Here is a 12,986-nt window from a genome sequence, read left to right as displayed (position 1 = left end):
GAATAGGGGGGTGCTGTGAGGGCGACACAAAACAAAAAGGGATCAACATTGTTTCTGCACTGAATGGTACATTTTTAAAGTACCATTAATGCTATACTGAAGTCCATCTCAGCTACAAACATTACAGGTGCTAGTTGCCTCCGCACAGCTCTCAACATGGCGACAGCTGAGCAGGCGGCTCACAGCTAACCGTGCTAACAGCCCTAATAGTGAAAACAACAGCAACAGTGTTGACAGAGCTAACAGTTGCTAGCTACTAGCCAGTAGGGCACACTCACATGCACTCACATGCACTAAAAGCATGCACGGCCGGCCTGGTTATGTCAACAAAGCATGGAGAAACTTAGAGCAGAAGGTGAATTCACTCTGCTCAGATAGACATTACTCCTCTATATCTTTACATAGCAAATGCTGCTATATTAATGCTCTGGATATCATATGGAGCACCTTTAACAGTTATTTTGACAGGGATATTTAAGCCTACAGTGCACATCTTCAGACAATATCCATCGAGCATATCTTTTCATCTTACTTCTGCATAGTACAATAAGCTTAGCATTAATTCATGTTAAAATAAATACCTTGATCAGGTGGGACTGGAGTATTGAGGGGGAATGGGTCAAGCTTAGGATCTAGAGCTGAACAATTAGCTGATTAAGTGATTAGTCGATGAATTGGCAACAACAATTTAGGTTTTCTTTGTCTTCTATGATATTAAACTCCTGATCGGTAAAAAAAAAAAAAAAAAAGCAGTTTAAATATGTCAAGTTAGGCTCTGGAAAGTAATGATAAGCATTGTTCACTATTTTTGACTCTGTAAACCCAATTAAATCAATTAATTAGGAAAATAATCAGCAGATTAATCGATAATGAAAAGTATTGGTTGCAACTCTATAAGTTACTTCTCAACAGTAAGGAAGTTCTAAATAAATTAGGTAGCCACATTAATTTTTTTATTTTTTTTTAAAGGTAGGAATATTTTCTTTCCATTGTTTCTCTCTTTAGAAGCATAAGAAAGGAGGCCAGACTTCATAAAACTTCCCTTGATAATAATTTGTCCTTGCAATTAAAGATTCAAAAGTCTGTCAATAATTTTAACCATTAAACAAAAACAGGCCTTGTCTGACTCTTCCAATGGCGAAGAACGATCCTTGACACGCCAATAAAGCCTGCCAATGCAAGTCCACATTTTTGTTTGGATATACCTGTTGGTAGGAGAGACCTGTCTCATAATAAGCACATCTGGGGACGTTCTGGCACCCAATGTGAAGCTTGAGTGTTTAGAGGATACTGAAGCATCTGTTTTGGGTGTATTCACACCTGTATTTAGAGCTGCCGACTTATAATCAGACCACCCAAGACTGATTTTAGTGCCAAGTGTTAACAGGGCCTAAATGTCAAGGATACGACCAATTTACTTGTGTAAGCCCATACTGCTCTCATACTGTTGGTATGCTATTGTCTTTCATTTGTTGCAGAAGTGTTGAATAATCCTTCGAGTCAGTCTGCCAGACTCTTTCTTAATCCCTTTTTAATTGTCAGTCATCTTGAGTTATAACTATTAAAATGTTGGCCTTGATTAATAAGGTGGAAGGAGCCATTAATAAAACATTTAATTTGATCCACGTTGCCTCTCATCCCAACTGCTCACCATCTCCGTCCAGCTCTACTTTTCCTCCTCATCTGCCATCCACTGTGAACCGCCAAGTTATTCCCTTTAACTTATTGAACCTCTCTCCTCCTCCAGAGCCAACTTCTGGTAGCCCTGAACTCCACGCTCTCTCCTTTTCCTCTTCCTTCATCAAATCAGTGGAGAGCAGCCAGGAAAAGACACTTTGTTGACCATCCAATCAGGAAGCAGCATCCAGATGGGCTCCATGTCCCCCTGGTGTCTTCCAGCACAAAGACTGTTACAGCACCTCTGCATTAGTAAACCTCATTCTGCCGCGAAGGGAAAAAATTACTTGATCCGCTCTACATGGTGAAGCTCTGCTTTGGCGTCGACACATAATCTGATTTCCTCTTAAATAAGTTGGATACTGTTGGGAAAGCTGTCACTCTCTCTGTGCTGTTACCTTTGATTGACTGTGTCCAGCTCTGTTCTAATCTTTATTTAGTTTGACATTAACTGAACCTTATATTGTACCTATATAGTGTATCTTTGGTTTTTAAGGAAAATAAAGTAATCTGAATTGGTGAAAACATTTGGTTTGGTGATTTGCATTGCTTTGAATTATTGGGATTTAACAGTGTCATTTTGGCAGCAAGTTACCTACACGGTTGCAACTGGTCATGGGGCTAAGGGAAATATATACCAGAATGGCAAATTTGATAAATCTTCTGATGACCATACTTGTCAACCCTTCCAATTTTCCCTGGAGACTCACGTTTTTCATTGTCTTCTCCCTGGTTTCCTCCCGGGGTCACAATTATCCCTTATTTCTACCGATTTAAAAAAATTAAAATAAAAAAATGTCACACTTTTTTTTCCTTTTCATTATCACAACCTGTTTCTGGCGCTCTACAGTGTCTATAAGCTCTACTGTTTCCACCCGGACGACAATAGAGCTACAAAAAATGTAGTTTCCCGGCGGAAGAGAGCGGTCGATGCTCGCGACACAGCACAGTTTGAGCTGCGCTCGCCACACATCACAAAGTTGGGATTTGCTCGACGTAGTGAAAAGCCGTCATGGTGCGACGCAAGCTGTTGGAAATAACGGGTTTCAAAGCGCAGTGGTGCCATTGACGCATTGTGTCTGAAAGGACCTTCAGTGAGTGAGAGAAAGAGAGAGAACTGAAGAGTACTAAGAGAAATAAATACTCAAGCAGGGGCAAGAAATGAATAAAAACTGATTAATATTAGTTTATGCCAGAGGGGGAAATTATTCAGTTTTCTTTACTGAGAATTAAAGGCAAAATTAAAAGTTTAACATAAAAATCCTGTTGCAGTGTAGGCTACTTAGTAGATTATTACTTTGTTCATTTCAATCTTTTAAAGTCACCAGAATGCAGGAAAAAAAGGTCTCTGAAGCTCAATTGTTTTCTGTGGGAGGACCGCCAGACCTCCCTCTTTGGTTTTGAAATCCTCCCTTTAAGGTCTCAAGGTTGGAAAGTATGCTGATGACGTCTGGGAATTTTACGCCAGGACATGTTTTAAAACTTACGGAACACATTTATTGCATTAGATTTAAATTATTAGGCATAACTGAAGAAGAACTGACATTTTTCAGTTATAGCAGCACTTTGATTTACAAATGTAAAATTGTAAAACTACAGAAAAGGCATCGAATGTGAAATCATGGCCACTGTGCAAACTTTTGTCCTGCTGTAAAGTTTTAAGACTTTTCCATTTTATCAGTGCTTCCATGAGGAAATTGTCTTTCCTTGTTAAACTTCTTATCCATACCATCTAAAAGTTTGATATGGAGAGACATGGAATCAATCAGGGCCATTGTTGGATCACTGTGTCCTTGTACTGCACGTTCGAGGAATCGTGAGTCATAGGTAAACTGTTACCTAGACGACAATGAAAACTGCACATTAGAAGTTGGAATTCTGCCCAGGCCTCCATTAGGAGACGGCGAGAAATGATGGTGTCCTCAACCGCTCTGCCGCTTGGACAGTTTGTGTGTGCTCAGGGAAAGCACCAGTGTGTCATGAGTGAAATCATGTGTAAAACATGTTAACCTTTAGAGGCTGCAGAGTTCACCACATTGTGACAGAATTAGATGGAGTGACTATATATTTACAGAGTTATGGTATTCCCTAAAGGGGGGGCAAAAATTGTAAAGTCTGACCTCAGGATGGAATTAGAGGACTCTTACTACTTGGCAAGCCTGTAAACTTAGACAATTCCTTGTGTACAAGCGGAGGTTTTGGTCTAAGGGTGGTCCAAAATACCATATTTTTTTTTTGTTTTTTAACTTATAACTGCACTGCCCACTCTAACCGCTGCATGTTTTTATACTGCTCATACTATATATATCTAGCGTATTCATATCGTCCCCTTACCATTTATTCCATTCTATATTTATTCCATATATTATTGTTCATTCTAGCGTGAGTGGTTGTCTGTGTCTATGTGATAGTCTGGCACATGAAACACGGGGGTAGTTCGAGGCTGGTTACAAAGATAAGGTGAGCTGGGGAGTGAAACGGGTGCTAAAGAACAGAGGCTATGTTCAGGATGGAACCAGAATGGAGTGACACATTATTTCAAAACAGATAGTATGGAATATTATCAACATAGCTGACCCAACACTTGATGAAATGCTGTTTAATTATGATGTAAAAAGGGAAAAATTGCACTTCAATAAAATAAAACAAACTAAAATAGTAAAAATTCCAATAACACTTAGCTAAACAGTCTAACAACGTTAGCTGGGCTATAGCATAATCAGATATTCCAACTCATTCTAAACTGCATTAATAACTCTGAAACACAAATAGTTCTCCTTGTACACATATATAAAAAGTCATACTCACTGTACATTTACAAAGGATTAGCAGTTGGGTATCATTTTCCCAAATAAACTCGTTTTTGGAAGTTATGCCACAGTGTGATGCCAGTGTCTTCCTCTTTACATAGTTGGTTGCTTTTGATTGGACATCCCTAAAGATGTTTCCTAACAACTCATTTACACATTACTTAAGACTTTACCAGCTAAGTCAAGTTTTTAATTAACTAAATTTAGTAAATTGCTAATTTGAAGCCAACTAGTTTAGTACAAACTTCACTGGTGCAGCCCTACAGTGACCACACATAACTTTCTTGTCACTCCTAAATATACAATTTCTCTGCTTTTCAAACTTAAACCCTCCCAGAGAGACTTGTGGCCACCATGACTCGGTTCCTGTCTCTCACAATCAAGTTCCAATCTGGAGGTTTGTGGAGCTCAGAGTCAGAACATACTAATGCTAAACAGAGCTTATGCTTTATTACTTCCTTGTGATGGGGAGATATGATGCTAAGCCTTTGTTGGACTTTGGAGGAGTGCTGCTGAATGCACTGCGTGGTTACAATTCAATTAAATGGGCATACTTTTAAACAAAACATGACACATTTTTATGTGTATTTCCCCCCAAATATGTTCACAATTAAAAGGTTTGCTTTTTATAATTATGTTATTAAATTTCCGACCCTTGCCGCCCTAGTTAAAGGTACAGTGTGCAGTATTTGGCAGCGTCTAGTGGTGTGGTTACAGATTGCAACCAACTGACACAACCTTCCGCTCACTCCTCCCTTTCCAAGACTGCGGTAACCTGAGTGCAAAGCCGTGGTAACGCCGTTCACCTCGCTCAGAGGCCATCCTTACCATAACAACACTACTTTAGTCTCAAAGGATATCAGACGGCGGCTGGCGGTACCACGGTTTTGCACTCTGCGGCTCACGTTACCACAGTTTAACAAGCGTGTCGGAGAACTACGGTGGCCTTCGGGGAACGTAGAAACACAAAAGGCTCTCGATAGAGCCAGTTTCTAGGTGGTCCCTTCTGGGATACTGTAGAAACATAGCGGACTCAGTGAAGTCGAGATATAAACTGCTCATTCTAAGCTAATGAAAACACAATGATTCTTAGTTTCAGGTGGTTATAGATTAATGAAAACATAGTTATGAATGTTATATTCCATTTATGCAAATAGATCCCCCGAAATTTTACACACTGTTCACTGTTAAGATACAGCACCTCGACCCACACAGTACTGCAGCTACGTCATGTTTCTGGGGTCTCCTCCACTTTTTCAACCACACACTGACCTCATACAAGAAAACATAAACATGTGGAAACTGCTGTTTTGTGAAATGTAAACCGAAAAGGACTTATTTATTCCTTATTGTGGTATTGCACAATTTATGCGGCAGTTTTTGCCAAAGCATACTCCAGTAGTTGTTGATGTAATTGTATTACTATGTACAGTAATGCTGCCTTATGGTCATTTCTTCCTCAAGCAGTTTTAAGCCTGTGGGGAAGGAATAATCTGCCTGCTAATGAAACGTTTACAGTGGAGCCACGAGACAGACTAGAGCAGATGGCACCGTGCCTCAAGGTCTTTCATTTTGGGTCTCAAGTGCTGAACTCAACCCATCAGTGAAGTTTAGGAGAAAGGTGAGAACAACTTCAAAGTCTGACTTATGAATTAATACTGCAGAATGGTGTGTTCCCCATGGCACAGACCGGGCTTTTGAAGAACAAATCTGGACACCAGAGAGAGTCCTATGGTTCGGTCCCATGTAACGCAGCCATCTGGAAAATCTTCTGTTAAAATCACGAACATTACTCAGTTTGTACTTTTGGCTATTTCTTGTATGTTATTTGGAAATATTTTTAGATTTATAAAGATCAAGATGTGTGCCGCAGTTTGCTCAACTTGCTCTATTTTTTTTTTTTTTTAAGAACAACTGCTTTCAATATGTCACATTGTGAACAATTTGTGAAAGTGATGGGAGAGGCTTTGTATGCAGTAGAAGAAAAACTGCATCACTCATGTTTTGTTGGGTATCCAAACCAAATAAAGCCAGTTGGCCGCTGGCATGCATGTTGAATTGTGGCTTGTAAGAATAAATACATCTGGATTGGTTGTGATAGAAATTAACTGTTGTATTTCACGGTAACAATGATCAGACCTTTTTTCTGCAGTGCATGCACAGCCTATCGCCATCTGAACTTTCAAAGGAAGACATTTGTAAATGTCTCCTTCGATTGGCTCAAAGCTGGAATGTATACGTGCCTCTGCGCCAAATGCTCTCCCCCCTGTTTCTCATAATCGCAGAGATATGTTGGACTCCCTCTCATCTTGCCAGTGTGACACTTATCATAACTTTTGGGTAGTTTGGAGCACCCGGAACCGGCAGTCACAGGCGAAAGAGAGCAAAAATGAGATGGTTTACCCAGTGTAAAAAACATTCCACTAATCAGCGTGTATCTCCTAAATCCTTGTAAAGTTTCAGATAGGATTCTCAGCACTCTCCACCACACACACTGGTCAAAATGTAAAGATAAAATCACGTCTGTCATTTTGGTCTGGGTGAAAGCAGTGCCTGTAACCACGGTGGTGAGGCGGCCCCTCTTTTGGGCGGGGTGGCAAAGATGACCTCTGCTTGGTAGGATGGCCATAATAGCATCTGTGCTCTGACAGGGTGTCATTACACACTATATTTACATGAAACGCAAAAACCAGGGGTGGTAGGTCACGATGCAAAGCAACGGGGGGTGAAGATGCTCTGGTGCATGTCGAACCGTACAACCAGAGATTACTGGAGATTATAGAACCGCTCAGCCTGTAATGTGGCCTGTTGTGCATTTTAATGGTTGTCGGGGGGGCACGTTTTATAGCATCATTACACATTCGTGGGATTGCTATGATTGTATTTATTCAACATGTTTTATTTTGATAGTTAATTATAATAGGTACAGCCCGGGATAGTTTGTGGTTAAAGTGGAAAATTATAATGACGGTAAAATAAATGATGTGTGGTGGACAGAAGAACTGTTAGTTCATTTCAGTTCAGCATCACTGACGGGTTGTTTGCCCTTTTCTTACATCGCTGCAATAATTGAATTAGGAAGTAATTCCTGAAAAACGTGTTCATTTTCGCTGATAAGAAAAACACTAATGGGTTGATTGAAAATAGCAAATGAGCAGTACACCGTATCACATCCCCAGCTTCAGATTTACATTACCATATTTGTGTTCAATATACCTGCAGTAATGACTGCTGGCTTTGTCAGTCATTTCAAATCAAAAGTCACCTTGCATTAGCCTTGCAGAGAAATCCTCCTTAGTGGCAGCATAACTTTAAACTTAGCCTATTTGTCCGTATGTGTTTTTCTAAATATAGATGTATGCGTCACTGAATTAAAACAGGGTGTACCACACAAAATAGTTTACCTGCCAGGTGTAACTGTTGCGCAGCTAAATGAACCAACTGACAGAACTTATGTTAGCTTGTTTTAGCTTGAAGTGAGAAAGAGATAGTGTTGCGAACAATCAGATCCCGTTTGTTTTGTGGTTCATACCCTCTAAATTGTCATGTACTGGTTTGACCCTTGTGAGACGATTCTGAAAAGGTGACACAAAGCAGTTCAGTTCATCAATGTTCTGAAGTTTAATTAAACACATACGAGTATATACAGTATATATAAATGTAACAACGTACATCCAACTCGAGTGTAGAGTAGATATGGAAGAAGCACATGAAACACAGGGGGGTAGTTCAAGGCTGGTTACAAAGATAAGGTGAGCTGGGGAGTGAAATAGGTGCTAAAGAACAGAGGCAATGTTCAGGATGGAACCAGAATGGAGTGAAACATTATTTCAAAACAGATGGTATGGAATATTGTCGACACAGCTGACCCAACACTTGATAAAATTCTGTTTAATAATGGGAAAAATTTTTAAATTACATTAACACAACATAACTTTAATAGTAAATTAAACTCATTCTTAACTACATTAATAACTCTGAAACACAAATAGTTCTCCATGTACACATATATAAAAAGTCATATCTACTGTACATTTACAAAGGATTAGCAGTTGAGTATCATTTTCCCCAATAAAAATTTAATTTTTGGAAGTTATGCCACAGTGTGATGCCAGTGTCTTCCTCTTTACATACAGACGTGGACAAAATTGTTGGTACCCTTCCGTTAAAGAAAGAAAAACCCACAATGGTCACTGAAATAACTTGAAAATGACAAAAGTAATAATAAATAAAAATTTACTGAAAATTAAATAATGAAAATCAGATATTGTTTTTGAATTGTGGTTCAACAGAATCATTTTAAAAAACAAACTAATGAAACTGGCCTGGACAAAAATGATGGTACCCTTAACTTAATATTTTGTTGCACAACCTTTTGAGGCAATCACTGCAATCAAGCGATTTCTGTAACTCTCAATGAGACTTCTGCACCTGTCGACAGGTATGTTGGCCCACTCCTCGTGAGCAAACTGCTCCAGCTGTCTCAGGTTTGAAGGGTGCCTTCTCCAGACTGCATGTTTCAGCTCCTCACAGATGTTCAATAGGATTTAGATCAGGGCTCATAGAAGGCCACTTCAGAATAGTCCAATATTTTGTTCTTAGCCATTCTTGGGTGTTTTTAGCTGTGTTTTGGGTCATTATCCTGTTTGAGGACCCATGACCTGCAACTGAGACCAATCTTTCTGACACTGGGCAGCACATTTCGCTCCAGAATGCCTTGATAGTCTTGAGATTTCATTGCACCCTGCACAGATTCAAGACACCCTGTGCCAGATGCAGCAAAGCAGCCCTAGAACATAACCTAGCCTCCTCCATGTTTCACATTAGGTACAGTGTTCTTTTCTTTGTATGCTTCATCTCTTCGTCTGTGAACATAGAGCTGATTTGACTTGCCAAAAAGCTCCAGTTTTGTCTCATCTGTCCAAAGGACATTCTCCCAGAAGCTTTGTGGCTTGTCAATATGCATTTTGGCAAATTCCAGTTTCACTTTTTTATGATTTAGTGTCCTCCTGGGTTGTCTTCCATTAAGTCCACTTAGGCGCAAACAGTGACGGATGGTGCGATCTGACACTGATGTACCTTGACCTTGGAGTTCACCTCTAATCTCTTTGGAAGTTGTTCTGGGCTCTTTGGTTACCATTCGTATTATCCGTCTCTTCGATTTGTCATCAATTTTCCTCTTGCGTCCACGTCCAGGGAGGTTGGCTACAGTCCCGTGGACCTTAAACTTCTGAATAATATGTGAAACTGAAGTCACAGGAACATCAAGCTGCTTGGAGATGGTCTTATAGCCTCTACCTATAACATGCTGTCTATAATTTTCTTTCTAATCTCCTGAGACAACTCTCTCCTTAGCTTTCTGTGGTCCATGTTCAGTGTGGTACACACCATGATACCAAACAGCACAGTGACTACTTTTCACACTTTAAATAGGCTAAATAGACTGATTACAAGTTTGAAGATACCTGTGATGCTATTTACAGGACACACCTTAGTTTAATATGTCCCTATGGTCACATTATTTTACATCTTTTCTAGGGGTACCATCATTTTTGTCCAGGCCAGTTTCATTAGTTTGTTTTTTAAAATGATTCTGTTGAACCAAAATTCAAAAATAATATCTGATTTTCATTAGTTCATTTTCAGTAATTTTTTATTTATTATTACTTTTGTCAGTTTCAAGTTATTTCAGTGACCATTGTGGGTTTTTCTTTCTTTAACGGAAAGGTACCAACAATTTTGTCCACGTCTGTAGTTGGTTGCTTTTGATTGGACATAGATGTTTCCTAGCAACTAATTTACACATTACTTAAGATTTTACCAGCTAGGTCAAGTTTTTTAGTGAACTTGATTTAATAAATCGCTAATTTGAAACCAGCTAGTTTAGTCCAAACTTAGTAATGGGTTTAGGAATCACTGGTGCAGCCCTACAGTGACCACACATAACCTTCTTGTCACCCCTAGATATACAATTTCTCTGCTTTTCAATCTTAAACCCTCCCAGAGAGACTTGTGGCCACCATGACTCAGTTATGTAAAACGTAGAAGAAGGTCTGCACACTGTAGCTCCATTTAAGTGCAATTTATCGGCACATCTTAGTTAGTGACGTTTCGAGCACCAGCTCTTCTTCAGACTTAAAGTCAGACTTAAAGAAGCTAACTAAGATGTGCCAATAAATTGCACATAAAGGGAGCTACTTTGCTGTCTTCCACTGGTCCAGCGCCGGCCTACTACGGTTTTGGATGTGCGCGACCACCTTGCTTTGTGTTTGTTCACCATGACTCGGTTCCCATCTCTCACAATCCAGTTGTGATCTGAAAGGTTTGTGGAGCTCAGAGTTAGGACGTACTAATGCTAAACAGAGCGTATGCTTTATTACTTCCTTGTGATGGGGTGGTATGATGCCAAGCCTTTGTTGGATTTTGAAAAAAGGCATTTTTGTACAGTTCCTTGTACTGTGATCAAGTCTTCACATTGTGTTTTAGTGAGAAGAAGATTATGATGTGTTAGTACTACAAATCTTTAACCTGACGCACCAGATGGTTTGTTACACAGAACCATCTGAGAAGCCGTCATTGGAAACTGTTTGGAAAAGAGCAGGCAGTTTAAAAAAAATACTTGGAAGGCGATAGGCTGCCGGTTTGATTGACAGATGGTTCATCCAATAGGAGGCCCTTTTCACAGCAGCCATTTTGACATGTCACTGCAGGATAAACACAGGTGTAATTATTAGCATTAATTATGGCCCTGTTCCAATGAGGTGGGCCAGGACCCTGGTATTGTGCATGCTGGCTCACTGGAATGGCTGTGACACACTAAATAGAACGGGACCATAATTAATTGTATCAATTACACCTGTGTTTACCCTGCAGTTACATGTCGAAATGGCCTATTGGATGAACCATCTGTCAATCAAACTCTTGCCGAAGCCAGTTGGGAGAAGAGCGAAAACATCTTTTCCATCGAGAAAAGCCTTTGGTGCCGTTCTTTGCTCTTCTTTGAAATGAAGAAATACTCTCCAGTTCTGATAGAACTGTTGCTATTGCATCATCTACTGTACGCTAACCTCTTCAAGGGCCGCCATTGTTGTTTGGAACAAACAGTCGCCTCTCCGTGTCGTTACACACCCACCTGAGCCACGCCCCGTAGCAGCCAGAAGCTCCTCACAGGACGCCGATTGGTCCGAACCACTTGGTACAAACACATTACTTGAAGCTTGACAAGATGGATTTTTGTGTGATCCTGCAATTCTCACGTGATCTTGTGATATCGCGAGAATCCAGCTGCCGTGCAAGGTAAGCAAATCGTACCCTTCCGGGCAAAACTGAAACTTCTCCGAACAACCAACGATTAAATCATGTTGAATGTTCGGGCATCAATTCAATTCAGTGCCTATAAACTACTGCTCTTGTGTATTTGCCTTTAAAAACACAGACTCCAGTGTTTGTCTACTAGAATCACAAGGGACGGATGGAGAACACCGGCTGTTTTTGTTCCGTTTATCCAAAGCTTCATTACCCCATCAAACATTTACCTGCAGGCAGTGTGCTCTCACGGGTTCACACACACATAAAGTATGTGCTGTACATTAGTTCACTGATGCCATAAGATTGAAAGAGCTCACCACACAGCATATACTGTTTGGGTTTCCGAGCTGTGGTCCACAGAGCACTCACAACGGCGTTAAAACACAAAACACATGTAGGCTCCATCTGCCTGTCTGACTGTCAGACCTTTCCCCTAACACACAAATGAGCTGGATATTATGAATTTCTCTTCCTTCATAATCGGCATTCAAAAAAAAAAGAAAAATCAGGCAAAGGGTGGTTTTAATTTGACTGTTGGAGCAGACAAATGGTTGCTAAGGCGAGCGGGTGCAGGGGGAGAGACAAAAACACTCTTGGTCCAACGGAGGTAATTTTGCCTGGCTGTCGGCTTGACGGGGTGTTTGTGTACCAATGACATCCTGTTCGACACAGAGGGTCGTTCAGTCTCATCTGACGTAAATGGTGCTAATTTGTGTGGCAACGGAATAATTTCCAGCCCTAATTGAAGGAGCGTTGCATGTCAGGCTCGCACGCTTTCACCCTCCATGGCAAAAACAGGGAGTCTGTTTCTAAGTCAGGGATGATACTTTGTTGGGGCAGCATTTCCATTCTCCGGCTTGGTGGGAGCAACACGTTATTGTCTGTGAAAGTTGATACGACACAAATGCGTACCATCTGTCCTAGTCTGACTGTGAGGAGAACATGATGTTTGTAAAGCTCCAGCTCGCAGTCGACTTTTGTAGACCCGAAAGGCTTTTTGGTGAAGAAACATCATAGTTATTGGTGAGATTATGTCATCATTGGTTGCAGGAGAAACAGATTTGGTTATATTTTTGAACTGGGTTCTTTGGGAGAGATAATTAAAACGCTGATAAATGAGTTGCCAGAATACTTCTTGTGTACTGTAGGCTACCTACAAAGGAAAACATGCACAGCCTCTGGCTGCTTGTT

General features: G+C 40.4%; 2 protein-coding genes across 2 annotated transcripts in view; one reads left to right on the top strand and one right to left on the bottom strand.

The window, feature by feature from the left end:
- Positions 1-2,204, top strand: part of bckdhb (branched chain keto acid dehydrogenase E1 subunit beta) — a 55,990-nt gene extending 53,786 nt beyond the window's left edge. Inside the window, exon 11 of the mRNA XM_074654704.1 lies at positions 1,748-2,204. The gene's annotated coding sequence lies outside the window, so the exon portion shown is untranslated. The remainder of the gene's footprint in view (positions 1-1,747) is intronic.
- The window catches only part of tent5aa (terminal nucleotidyltransferase 5Aa), a 198,443-nt gene that overhangs the window by 98,560 nt on the left and 86,897 nt on the right, over positions 1-12,986 (bottom strand). The window lies entirely within an intron of this gene.

This window comes from Sebastes fasciatus, chromosome 12, assembly GCF_043250625.1.
Source record: "Sebastes fasciatus isolate fSebFas1 chromosome 12, fSebFas1.pri, whole genome shotgun sequence".
NCBI classification, from domain to species: Eukaryota; Metazoa; Chordata; class Actinopteri; order Perciformes; family Sebastidae; genus Sebastes; species Sebastes fasciatus.
This window is presented reverse-complemented; position numbering and strand designations above follow the sequence as displayed.